The 13,388-nt window shown below is 44.0% G+C and overlaps 5 non-coding genes and 1 pseudogene across 5 annotated transcripts; all 6 read left to right on the forward strand.

Moving 5' to 3' along the window:
- The first annotated feature begins 678 nt into the window (after nt 1–678).
- On the forward strand, nt 679–871 carry LOC141183281 (U2 spliceosomal RNA). The gene has a single exon (XR_012258274.1). It is a non-coding gene; the product is annotated as a U2 spliceosomal RNA (small nuclear RNA).
- A 1,109-nt stretch (nt 872–1,980) lies between these two features.
- On the forward strand, nt 1,981–2,171 carry LOC141183797 (U2 spliceosomal RNA). The gene has a single exon (XR_012258615.1). It is a non-coding gene; the product is annotated as a U2 spliceosomal RNA (small nuclear RNA).
- A 6,124-nt stretch (nt 2,172–8,295) lies between these two features.
- Nucleotides 8,296–8,534, forward strand: LOC141183444 (U2 spliceosomal RNA; annotated as a pseudogene).
- Nucleotides 8,535–9,649: 1,115 nt separating this feature from the next.
- LOC141183798 (U2 spliceosomal RNA) lies at nt 9,650–9,840 on the forward strand. Its single transcript, XR_012258616.1, has one exon. It is a non-coding gene; the product is annotated as a U2 spliceosomal RNA (small nuclear RNA).
- Nucleotides 9,841–10,952: 1,112 nt separating this feature from the next.
- On the forward strand, nt 10,953–11,143 carry LOC141183799 (U2 spliceosomal RNA). The gene has a single exon (XR_012258617.1). It is a non-coding gene; the product is annotated as a U2 spliceosomal RNA (small nuclear RNA).
- Nucleotides 11,144–12,258: 1,115 nt separating this feature from the next.
- LOC141183800 (U2 spliceosomal RNA) lies at nt 12,259–12,449 on the forward strand. The gene has a single exon (XR_012258618.1). It is a non-coding gene; the product is annotated as a U2 spliceosomal RNA (small nuclear RNA).
- Nucleotides 12,450–13,388: the final 939 nt, after the last annotated feature.

Here is a 13,388-nt window from a genome sequence, read left to right on the forward strand (position 1 = left end):
CGGACTGCCCGTCCGGTCATTCATGCATGCCCGGAACCTGTGCAAGACCCGGTACTGCCCAAGGTGCCCCTTCGTGGAGGAAACATCTTTGCACACTTTTTGGGACTGCGGATTTGCACAGCGCCTATTGACTGCACTTGAGGACGACCTGAGGAACTCTGTCCCCAGGGCGAGCCTATCGCACCATTCTGTGCTTTACGGACTCTTCCCTGGGGTTCATACCGTCGGAGCCATCCAGGAGGCTTGGCGCCTTATGAACTGCTTCAAGGATGCCGTTTCGGTCGCCAGGAACCGGCTCATCTTGAGGAGGGAGAGGATGTCCATCCAGGACTGCCGCAGGCTGATCCACAGCCTGCTCAGAGACTATTCCATCATGGACGGTCCGGAGGACGAGGACGAGGACTAAACCCCTCCTCCCCCTCTCCCCTTATGTGTCTTGTCTTTCAATAAAGCTTCGGGCCTGTGATTTTCCCCTCCCCATCCCCTTTTTCCCAATCCCCATCCCTTATCACGGTTCGTCGTACTGTATTGATTGACATGCTTTTTCTTTCAGATTGAGTGTTTTGTGTAGCATAGGGGTGTGATGTGTCTAGTTAGTGCGTCGTATCCTCATGCTATGTAAATATGATGTAGAATTCTGTGTGTACTGGGCTGCGGCACTGTACACTGTCTGTTAACTTATTTTTTGTGCTAATAAAAGATATATTCAATCAAAAAATCTGTTCTTATCAGTTTAATATCTGATACGTCCCCTATCTGGGGACCATATATTAAATGGATTTTTAGAACAGGGAGATGGAAAAAGAGCTTGCTCTGTCCACTCCACGCATTGACCTGGTATTGCAGTATCTCCAGGACCGGTGCACCCCTTCTTTAATGCAGTTTCTAAAATCAGAAAGAATTGAATTCAATGTTGTTTGTTCATTTTGCTTGTTTGTCGGATTTTGGGATGGACTCTTTGGCTTTGCTTTTCTTCTCCTCATTGGATTTTTCATGTTCAAAGTTGCAGAAGCCAGATTACAAGCTCATTTTGGTTCAACTTCAGCAACTGTGCATTGCATTGCCATGTAATGTGATGCAATGCTATCTTTCTAGCTCTCCCTTTTTACTTCCTTTTGGATAAACAGACATATTAGGCAAGCATTTTGGAGCTTTCACCTAAATAACTACAGGTGGTGAGATAAGCTGCACAATATAATTGACCTTTCAGTATATTGTTGCACACACACCATCTATTTAGCAAATGCCCTTGTTATCAACAGCAGCCTTTTAAACTCACCTGAGCTAACAGGTATGTGCGCTGGTTACTCTGCTGCGCTTAAAATTTCTTTTTTGGTTTGCTACAATGCCTTTTCTGAAACGTTGTCTCCTTCTGCTGGAACACTGACTTCTTTCATTTAATGCCTGCAGACTATAAAAGAGAACCCAACCCAAAAAGTTTGGTTGATTAGTCTGTGGCATTCTGTTAAACTGTTGCTTATGGCGGTCTCTGTGAGCTTCTCAGCGACATTCAGCCAGCCAGGTATCCTGCCTGCAGTAGATGGAATGTGGCAATGGAACGCTGGCTGCGCGTGTCATAATAGGCTCTGAGCCTTTATATACCTGTGCACAGCAGCAGCCACCTTCAGTCTGCTGCTGGACAGCCAGCAGCAGCAGGAGAGGTATGTAATCAGGAGCCCTCCTGCTAAGGGTAGACAGCTGCTCGTTCCACCCCACCCCCCGCCTTAATTGGTTCTCCTCCCTTCCAACGGTGTTGAGGCGGGTGGGAACAGCAGGGGGTGAAGGTGCTGTGTTTAAAGAGGTGGAGTTATGCAGATCTAAAACGCGTGGATTGCAGCAGCAGCAAGCCGAAAAGTGCAGGCATGTAAGGGATCTAGAGGTTGACAACATGTCTTCTTAACGGGAGTCCAGGAGCTCATCTCCACAAATGGACTTTTCAGGATCCTTGGGTGGCTCCGTAGTTTGAAACCAATTCTGGTTATCGCTTCTCGGCCTTTTGGCTAAGATCAAGTGTAGTATCTGTTCTTATCAGTTTAATATCTGATACGTCCCCTATCTGGGGACCATATATTAAATGGATTTTTAGAACAGGGAGATGGAAAAAGAGCTTGCTCTGTCCACTCCACGCATTGACCTGGTATTGCAGTATCTCCAGGACCGGTGCACCCCTTCTTTAATGCAGTTTCTAAAATCAGAAAGAATTGAATTCAATGTTTTTTGTTCATTTTGCTTGTTTGTCGGATTTTGGGATGGACTCTTTGGCTTTGCTTTTCTTCTCCTCATTGGATTTTTCATGTTCAAAGTTGCAGAAGCCAGATTACAAGCTCATTTTGGTTCAACTTCAGCAACTGTGCATTGCATTGCCATGTAATGTGATGCAATGCTATCTTTCTAGCTCTCCCTTTTTACTTCCTTTTGGATAAACAGACATATTAGGCAAGCATTTTGGAGCTTTCACCTAAATAACTACAGGTGGTGAGATAAGCTGCACAATATAATTGACCTTTCAGTATATTGTTGCACACACACCATCTATTTAGCAAATGCCCTTGTTATCAACAGCAGCCTTTTAAACTCACCTGAGCTAACAGGTATGTGCGCTGGTTACTCTGCTGCGCTTAAAATTTCTTTTTTGGTTTGCTACAATGCCTTTTCTGAAACGTTGTCTCCTTCTGCTGGAACACTGACTTCTTTCATTTAATGCCTGCAGACTATAAAAGAGAACCCAACCCAAAAAGTTTGGTTGATTAGTCTGTGGCATTCTGTTAAACTGTTGCTTATGGCGGTCTCTGTGAGCTTCTCAGCGACATTCAGCCAGCCAGGTATCCTGCCTGCAGTAGATGGAATGTGGCAATGGAACGCTGGCTGCGCGTGTCATAATAGGCTCTGAGCCTTTATATACCTGTGCACAGCAGCAGCCACCTTCAGTCTGCTGCTGGACAGCCAGCAGCAGCAGCAGCAGGAGAGGTATGTAATCAGGAGCCCTCCTGCTAAGGGTAGACAGCTGCTCGTTCCACCCCACCCCCCGCCTTAATTGGTTCTCCTCCCTTCCAACGGTGTTGAGGCGGGTGGGAACAGCAGGGGGTGAAGGTGCTGTGTTTAAAGAGGTGGAGTTATGCAGATCTAAAACGCGTGGATTGCAGCAGCAGCAAGCCGAAAAGTGCAGGCATGTAAGGGATCTAGAGGTTGACAACATGTCTTCTTAACGGGAGTCCAGGAGCTCATCTCCACAAATGGACTTTTCAGGATCCTTGGGTGGCTCCGTAGTTTGAAACCAATTCTGGTTATCGCTTCTCGGCCTTTTGGCTGCGATCGTATGACTGTACCTTGATTGGTGCGAGTCTCCTGGAGGAATCCGGACCCTTTTGTGGAGGATTTTCTGCTTTTTCCTGTGGTATTCCATACCGACAGAATCCAAGATGTCTTTTGTGAAGAACACCATCCGTTTGTCCGTGGATCCATCTGACCAGAACAAGGACAACGTGGTTTTCATTGTCCAAGACATCGTTGAAGGCAAAGCTGGAGCAAGACGTTCTGAGATCTTCAGTGTCAACGAATTTTCACGTCAAGGTAATTATGACGTTACCTTTATGGACCAGGATGTTTGCCTTAATGTCTTTGAATGGCTCCGTGGTCACTCTAGTGACCCCTGCTTGGAAGGAGTTAGATGGGAACCTTTGTTTGGTCTGCAAGAAAAGGAGGTGACTGTGACTGTCTATAACCCTTTTACAGACCCTGAGCTGCTGGAGTGCTTCCTCTCTCGCTACTGTGAATATGTGCGGAAGGGAGTGAAGCAAGTCAATTGTCTAGGAATCTTTAACTGTCAGTATAAATTCCGTGTGAAATTGAAAAGGGATCCTGACAGTGTGGGGGGCTTTAGACACCCTCCATCAAATTTTTCTGTTGCAGGCCATAGAGGTTTCCTCTTTTACCCAGGCCAGCCCATGTTTTGCCGTAGATGCTTTTCTTTCGGACATACCATGGTAACATGCCTTAAAGGGCAGTGTTGCCGAAATTGCAGAAAGGAGGGGCATATGGCCAACCAGTGTCCAGAGGCCAAGTCCTGTGATGTCTGTGGGAGTAGTGATCACATGTATAAGGACTGTCCTATGAGTGCACCTAGACGTTCTGATAAAGAACAGAAGGAGGAGGAGCTGGAGAGGAGGCAGATGGCAAGCGCACTGAAAGTGCTGGAAAGATTGGAGAGGGAGGAGAGAGAGGGAAGGAGGCGGGAAACTGGTAGAGCCTCTCCCTCTACGGCGCCAGAGGAGGTGTCCCTGAGACCATGTTCTTCTTCTGCTGAAGAAATGAGGAAGAAGCGGAGGGAAGAAAAGGAGTTCTGGAGGGAAGTGGCAAAGGTGGAGAAAAAGGCAGTGTCTGCGAGAATATCTAGGAAAGTGGTGGAAGCAGAGCTGCCTGAGATGATGACTTTTGGAGAGGCAATGGACGCAACAGGATGTGAAGTGCAAATCTCGGAACCCGACAGTCCTGAACACCCTTCGGGTCCTGAAAACATTGAAGATTTTTCTTCGGAGGATGATAGGGGTGCAAAGAAGAGTCGTAGGGAGGATGGTGGGGGCAGTGATGATGCAGATTTTAGTGAGCCTCAGAGGAAGATCAGAACTGCCAGAATGAGGAGTGTGGCTGGTGAAGCCAGCGGGTCGGAAACCAGCTGTTCTGTTCTGATGGCGGAGGAGGATAGTGGTGGTGCTGGATAGTGTCACCATATAATATTGTAAATGTTTTTTCTTTTTGTCCTCTTGTGAGCTTTGGTTTAGGCCAAAGGCTATTTCTTTGTGTAATTGGTGAAGGAGTAGAAGTATTATGGGATTTACCATAGTGTCCCAAAACGTAAGAGTGTTTAAAAGTAAAGTAAGAAGAGCTACTATTTTTGAGTTTTTAGCTATGCAAAATGCATCTATTTTTTGTTTACAAGAATGTGGGGTAGTGGATGGTGTGAAAGGGGATGAATGGTCTTATGGAGCGTCTGTGTGGTCGGGGAGTGCATGTAATAAGAATGATGGTGTGGGTATTTTGGTTAAAGGAAGGGAGGTTGTTTTGAGTGATTATTTGGTTATTGAGGTGGGGAGATGTATCCTTGCTAATTTTGTATACAAGAATGTAAAGTTTTGTGTTATTAATGTTTATGCGCCAGTTGAAAAAAATGAGCGCAAAAATTTATTTGAAAAAATTAAGCTTTTTGTTCCAGGAAGAATACCTGTGGTAATTGTGGGTGATATGAACTGTGATGTGGGGAGAGTGAATGTGGATGTGTCTGGGAAAGCATTATTGGAGTTAGTGAATGATTTTGGGTTGTGTGATATGCAGCGCGTGTGTAACATGAATCCTTTGTTGAACACTTTCTTTTCTGAGAGTGGTAGGGTACAATCCAGATTGGATTATTGTTTTATTTCTAAAAATATGGTTTCTGTTAATTATAGGCAGGAAAACGTTCTTTTTTCAGATCATGTGTGTATGTTGTGTGAGTTGGATATAAAAGTTGATGGAGTGTTTGGGAGAGGATTGTGGAAGTTAAATGTTAAACTGTTAGAGAATGAAGATGTGAGAAAGGAGTATGAAAGGCGGTATGAAGAATGGTGTAAGCATAAAAATGAGTTTGGGAATGTTTGTGAGTGGTGGGACTGGGTGAAGAAACAAACAAAAATGTTCTTTAAAAATTTAGGATACAAGTATGCAGCAATTAAAAGAGAGAGTTTTGTTAAACTGAACGCGCGGTTGAGCGTTTTGCATAAGTTAAGGGAAGGAGGAGTTGAGGTGGAGGAGGATATTTTAGAGGTAAAAAAGGAGATTAGTGAGTTTTTGTTGGAGAGAGGGAGAAGCATAGTGTTTAGGGCAAAGATTGATAAGATGGAGCAGGATGAGAAATGTTCTCGGTTTTTCTTTAAAAAAGTTTTTGGAAAGAAACAGAGTATGAGCGTGGTGTATGGAGCAGATGGAAGTGAGGTGAGTGGAGAGGATATGTGTGAAGAGGTGGCTAAGTTTTATGAGGATCTGTATGCAGTGAAACAGAGGGATGAATGTTTGGAGAATGATGTTTTGAGTGTGTTAGAGAGTAAGTTGAGTGAAGCAGAAAGAGAGAGAGTGATGGGTGAGGTGACTGGTGATGAGGTATGGAAGGTTATGTGTAGTATGGCTTTGAATAAGACGCCGGGGGAGGATGGCCTCCCAGTAGAATTTTATCGTGTGATGTGGGGTGTGATTGGTAAGGACTTTGTGGATGTATGTAAGTATATGTGGGGAAACATGGAGGTGACTGAGAGTATGCGTGCAGGTATGGTTGTGTTAATTCCTAAGAAAGGGGATTTGAAAAGTCTGAGGAATTGGAGGCCAATAACGTTACTTAATTGTGATTATAAAATCTATGCAAAACTTATGGCTAATAGGATGCGTGATGTGATAGAGAGTGTGATTGGGGATGAGCAGTGTTGTGCGGTACCTGGGAGGCGGATTCATGAGTGTGTGTGTATGTTAAGAGATTGTCTATGGGATTGCATGGGTCGTAAGAAGAGTGTATTTTTGTTAAGTTTGGATTTTGAAAAGGCTTATGATAGGTTGTCGCATGGTTTTTTGTTCAGAGTGTTGTTAAAAATGGGTTTTCCGGCTGATTTTGTTGGGCGAGTGAGAAGTTTGTATGCGGGTGTTTATAGCTGTGTTTTAATGAATGGGTATGTGGGTAGGAAAGTGAATGTGTTTTCGGGTGTGCGACAGGGGTGTCCTTTGTCCCCTGTAGCATTTATTTGTGCAATTGAGCCATTGTTGTGTATGCTGAGGAAAGATAAGGTAATTCGTGGTGTGCAAGTGCCGGGAGGTGGAGGAAAAGAATGGAAGGTGAGTGGTTATATGGATGACGTGTGTGTATTATGTGATTCTGAATGTTCGGTGAGGCGGGTGAAGTTGTTAGTGTCTATTTTTTGTGGTGCATCTGCGTTTAAAGTGAATTGGGAAAAGAGTGAGTGTAAGGGTTTTGGAGGCGGAAGTTTAAGTAGGGATGTAGGTGTGAATGTAGTGAATGGACCTATTAAAGTTTTGGGTGTGAAGTTTTCAGAGAGTTTGGATGGGAAAGAAAGTTGGGATGATGCGAAAGGAAAAGTTGAGCAGAAGTTGAATTTTTGGAAATTGAGGAGTTTATCCTTTTTTGGGAAGATTTTAATTGTTAAGAGTGTGGTGTTGCCAATATTTTTATATATTGCGGTAGTATTTCCACCAGGATATATGTGTATGAGAAGCTTGAATAGAATTTTATTTGTTTTTTTGTGGAACTCGAAAATGGAGAGAGCTAGGAGAGAAATTTTGGTTAAAAGAGTGGAAAAAGGTGGTTTGGGTTTTCCGAATTTGGACGTGTTTTTTGGTGTGCATATCGTTGTGTTTGTTTTGAAAGTGATTAGGGCGGATGGAAAGTTTTCATCTATGTGTAGGTATTTATTTGGAGCGTATTTGTTTCGTTTAAAGTGGCAAGAAAGGGATTTGCGATGTCCGATTGCTTTTGAGGTGCCTGTATGGTATGTGTGGGTTTATAAGTTTTTGGTGAGGTATGAACTGTGTGATGCAGATGTGAGATTGCTGGAGAATAAGAAGGCTGTGTATAGGATGATTGAATGTAGAGAGGTAGAATGTGGAATAAATATGGTTAGGGGTGGTGATGTGCAGAAGGTTTGGAAGAAAGTGCGGATGAGTGGTATGACCAACAAACAGAGTGAAGTTGTGTGGCAGTCTTTACATGGAGTATTACCTGTGAGAGAGTTTCAGAGGAATAGAGGTTTGGTGAGGAGTGAAATGTGTCCAAGAAATGGCTGTGGTGGAAGGGAAAGTGTGTTGCATGTTTTTTGGAATTGCCAGTATGCTAGAGATGTGATTGGGAGAATGGGGCCTTTGTGTAAAGAATTGTGTGGTGTGAATTTGTTGTCTTTTGAGTTGTTTATGTTTGGTTTGGGAATATGTGATGGGACGAAGGAAAGAGTCTTGTGGTTGATGCTTGCATGTATAAAGGAAGTGTTATGGGATGTGAGGAATGTGTATGTGTTTAAAAGGAAGGAAATTGCTGTAAAGGATAGTGTGAAGGTGATTTTGGGGAAGATGTATGTGTGTTTCCTATGGGACAAAAAGAGGAGAGGGGAAGTGGATGCGGAGGGAATATGGAAAGTTAAAAAGTGGAGATATATTGTTAGTACCTCTTGATTTTTGTTATTGTTGTTTTGAAATATGAAATAAATATTTCCGATGATGATGGGGACAGCAAATTGCGTATTGGATTTGACGCAGCTGTTTTGATGGAATTTTCCTTTGTCTGGTTTCCATAGACTGTGGAATTTCCTCGTCTGAGGAGAAAAAAAAAAAAAAAAAAAAAAAAAAAAAAAAAAAAATCTGTTCTTATCAGTTTAATATCTGATACGTCCCCTATCTGGGGACCATATATTAAATGGATTTTTAGAACAGGGAGATGGAAAAAGAGCTTGCTCTGTCCACTCCACGCATTGACCTGGTATTGCAGTATCTCCAGGACCGGTGCACCCCTTCTTTAATGCAGTTTCTAAAATCAGAAAGAATTGAATTCAATGTTTTTTGTTCATTTTGCTTGTTTGTCGGATTTTGGGATGGACTCTTTGGCTTTGCTTTTCTTCTCCTCATTGGATTTTTCATGTTCAAAGTTGCAGAAGCCAGATTACAAGCTCATTTTGGTTCAACTTCAGCAACTGTGCATTGCATTGCCATGTAATGTGATGCAATGCTATCTTTCTAGCTCTCCCTTTTTACTTCCTTTTGGATAAACAGACATATTAGGCAAGCATTTTGGAGCTTTCACCTAAATAACTACAGGTGGTAAGATAAGCTGCACAATATAATTGACCTTTCAGTATATTGTTGCACACACACCATCTATTTAGCAAATGCCCTTGTTATCAACAGCAGCCTTTTAAACTCACCTGAGCTAACAGGTATGTGCGCTGGTTACTCTGCTGCGCTTAAAATTTCTTTTTTGGTTTGCTACAATGCCTTTTCTGAAACGTTGTCTCCTTCTGCTGGAACACTGACTTCTTTCATTTAATGCCTGCAGACTATAAAAGAGAACCCAACCCAAAAAGTTTGGTTGATTAGTCTGTGGCATTCTGTTAAACTGTTGCTTATGGCGGTCTCTGTGAGCTTCTCAGCGACATTCAGCCAGCCAGGTATCCTGCCTGCAGTAGATGGAATGTGGCAATGGAACGCTGGCTGCGCGTGTCATAATAGGCTCTGAGCCTTTATATACCTGTGCACAGCAGCAGCCACCTTCAGTCTGCTGCTGGACAGCCAGCAGCAGCAGCAGCAGGAGAGGTATGTAATCAGGAGCCCTCCTGCTAAGGGTAGACAGCTGCTCGTTCCACCCCACCCCCCGCCTTAATTGGTTCTCCTCCCTTCCAACGGTGTTGAGGCGGGTGGGAACAGCAGGGGGTGAAGGTGCTGTGTTTAAAGAGGTGGAGTTATGCAGATCTAAAACGCGTGGATTGCAGCTGCAGCAAGCCGAAAAGTGCAGGCATGTAAGGGATCTAGAATTTGACAACATGTCTTCTTAACGGGAGTCCAGGAGCTCATCTCCACAAATGGACTTTTCAGGATCCTTGGGTGGCTCCGTAGTTTGAAACCAATTCTGGTTATCGCTTCTCGGCCTTTTGGCTAAGATCAAGTGTAGTATCTGTTCTTATCAGTTTAATATCTGATACGTCCCCTATCTGGGGACCATATATTAAATGGATTTTTAGAACAGGGAGATGGAAAAAGAGCTTGCTCTGTCCACTCCACGCATTGACCTGGTATTGCAGTATCTCCAGGACCGGTGCACCCCTTCTTTAATGCAGTTTCTAAAATCAGAAAGAATTGAATTCAATGTTTTTTGTTCATTTTGCTTGTTTGTCGGATTTTGGGATGGACTCTTTGGCTTTGCTTTTCTTCTCCTCATTGGATTTTTCATGTTCAAAGTTGCAGAAGCCAGATTACAAGCTCATTTTGGTTCAACTTCAGCAACTGTGCATTGCATTGCCATGTAATGTGATGCAATGCTATCTTTCTAGCTCTCCCTTTTTACTTCCTTTTGGATAAACAGACATATTAGGCAAGCATTTTGGAGCTTTCACCTAAATAACTACAGGTGGTGAGATAAGCTGCACAATATAATTGACCTTTCAGTATATTGTTGCACACACACCATCTATTTAGCAAATGCCCTTGTTATCAACAGCAGCCTTTTAAACTCACCTGAGCTAACAGGTATGTGCGCTGGTTACTCTGCTGCGCTTAAAATTTCTTTTTTGGTTTGCTACAATGCCTTTTCTGAAACGTTGTCTCCTTCTGCTGGAACACTGACTTCTTTCATTTAATGCCTGCAGACTATAAAAGAGAACCCAACCCAAAAAGTTTGGTTGATTAGTCTGTGGCATTCTGTTAAACTGTTGCTTATGGCGGTCTCTGTGAGCTTCTCAGCGACATTCAGCCAGCCAGGTATCCTGCCTGCAGTAGATGGAATGTGGCAATGGAACGCTGGCTGCGCGTGTCATAATAGGCTCTGAGCCTTTATATACCTGTGCACAGCAGCAGCCACCTTCAGTCTGCTGCTGGACAGCCAGCAGCAGCAGCAGGAGAGGTATGTAATCAGGAGCCCTCCTGCTAAGGGTAGACAGCTGCTCGTTCCACCCCACCCCCCGCCTTAATTGGTTCTCCTCCCTTCCAACGGTGTTGAGGCGGGTGGGAACAGCAGGGGGTGAAGGTGCTGTGTTTAAAGAGGTGGAGTTATGCAGATCTAAAACGCGTGGATTGCAGCAGCAGCAAGCCGAAAAGTGCAGGCATGTAAGGGATCTAGAGGTTGACAACATGTCTTCTTAACGGGAGTCCAGGAGCTCATCTCCACAAATGGACTTTTCAGGATCCTTGGGTGGCTCCGTAGTTTGAAACCAATTCTGGTTATCGCTTCTCGGCCTTTTGGCTAAGATCAAGTGTAGTATCTGTTCTTATCAGTTTAATATCTGATACGTCCCCTATCTGGGGACCATATATTAAATGGATTTTTAGAACAGGGAGATGGAAAAAGAGCTTGCTCTGTCCACTCCACGCATTGACCTGGTATTGCAGTATCTCCAGGACCGGTGCACCCCTTCTTTAATGCAGTTTCTAAAATCAGAAAGAATTGAATTCAATGTTTTTTGTTCATTTTGCTTGTTTGTCGGATTTTAGGATGGACTCTTTGGCTTTGCTTTTCTTCTCCTCATTGGATTTTTCATGTTCAAAGTTGCAGAAGCCAGATTACAAGCTCATTTTGGTTCAACTTCAGCAACTGTGCATTGCATTGCCATGTAATGTGATGCAATGCTATCTTTCTAGCTCTCCCTTTTTACTTCCTTTTGGATAAACAGACATATTAGGCAAGCATTTTGGAGCTTTCACCTAAATAACTACAGGTGGTGAGATAAGCTGCACAATATAATTGACCTTTCAGTATATTGTTGCACACACACCATCTATTTAGCAAATGCCCTTGTTATCAACAGCAGCCTTTTAAACTCACCTGAGCTAACAGGTATGTGCGCTGGTTACTCTGCTGCGCTTAAAATTTCTTTTTTGGTTTGCTACAATGCCTTTTCTGAAACGTTGTCTCCTTCTGCTGGAACACTGACTTCTTTCATTTAATGCCTGCAGACTATAAAAGAGAACCCAACCCAAAAAGTTTGGTTGATTAGTCTGTGGCATTCTGTTAAACTGTTGCTTATGGCGGTCTCTGTGAGCTTCTCAGCGACATTCAGCCAGCCAGGTATCCTGCCTGCAGTAGATGGAATGTGGCATTGGAACGCTGGCTGCGCGTGTCATAATAGGCTCTGAGCCTTTATATACCTGTGCACAGCAGCAGCCACCTTCAGTCTGCTGCTGGACAGCCAGCAGCAGCAGCAGCAGGAGAGGTATGTAATCAGGAGCCCTCCTGCTAAGGGTAGACAGCTGCTCGTTCCACCCCACCCCCCGCCTTAATTGGTTCTCCTCCCTTCCAACGGTGTTGAGGCGGGTGGGAACAGCAGGGGGTGAAGGTGCTGTGTTTAAAGAGGTGGAGTTATGCAGATCTAAAACGCGTGGATTGCAGCAGCAGCAAGCCGAAAAGTGCAGGCATGTAAGGGATCTAGAGGTTGACAACATGTCTTCTTAACGGGAGTCCAGGAGCTCATCTCCACAAATGGACTTTTCAGGATCCTTGGGTGGCTCCGTAGTTTGAAACCAATTCTGGTTATCGCTTCTCGGCCTTTTGGCTAAGATCAAGTGTAGTATCTGTTCTTATCAGTTTAATATCTGATACGTCCCCTATCTGGGGACCATATATTAAATGGATTTTTAGAACAGGGAGATGGAAAAAGAGCTTGCTCTGTCCACTCCACGCATTGACCTGGTATTGCAGTATCTCCAGGACCGGTGCACCCCTTCTTTAATGCAGTTTCTAAAATCAGAAAGAATTGAATTCAATGTTTTTTGTTCATTTTGCTTGTTTGTCGGATTTTGGGATGGACTCTTTGGCTTTGCTTTTCTTCTCCTCATTGGATTTTTCATGTTCAAAGTTGCAGAAGCCAGATTACAAGCTCATTTTGGTTCAACTTCAGCAACTGTGCATTGCATTGCCATGTAATGTGATGCAATGCTATCTTTCTAGCTCTCCCTTTTTACTTCCTTTTGGATAAACAGACATATTAGGCAAGCATTTTGGAGCTTTCACCTAAATAACTACAGGTGGTGAGATAAGCTGCACAATATAATTGACCTTTCAATATATTGTTGCACACACACCATCTATTTAGCAAATGCCCTTGTTATCAACAGCAGCCTTTTAAACTCACCTGAGCTAACAGGTATGTGCGCTGGTTACTCTGCTGCGCTTAAAATTTCTTTTTTGGTTTGCTACAATGCCTTTTCTGAAACGTTGTCTCCTTCTGCTGGAACACTGACTTCTTTCATTTAATGCCTGCAGACTATAAAAGAGAACCCAACCCAAAAAGTTTGGTTGATTAGTCTGTGGCATTCTGTTAAACTGTTGCTTATGGCGGTCTCTGTGAGCTTCTCAGCGACATTCAGCCAGCCAGGTATCCTGCCTGCAGTAGATGGAATGTGGCAATGGAACGCTGGCTGCGCGTGTCATAATAGGCTCTGAGCCTTTATATACCTGTGCACAGCAGCAGCCACCTTCAGTCTGCTGCTGGACAGCCAGCAGCAGCAGCAGCAGGAGAGGTATGTAATCAGGAGCCCTCCTGCTAAGGGTAGACAGCTGCTCGTTCCACCCCACCCCCCGCCTTAATTGGTTCTCCTCCCTTCCAACGGTGTTGAGGCGGGTGGGAACAGCAGGGGGTGAAGGTGCTGTGTTTAAAGAGGTG

The sequence above is a fragment of the Phyllobates terribilis genome, unplaced genomic scaffold, assembly GCF_046119375.1.
Source record: "Phyllobates terribilis strain yellow unplaced genomic scaffold, ASM4611937v1 Scaffold_38__1_contigs__length_12584779, whole genome shotgun sequence".
In the NCBI taxonomy this organism is placed as follows: domain Eukaryota; kingdom Metazoa; phylum Chordata; class Amphibia; order Anura; family Dendrobatidae; genus Phyllobates; species Phyllobates terribilis.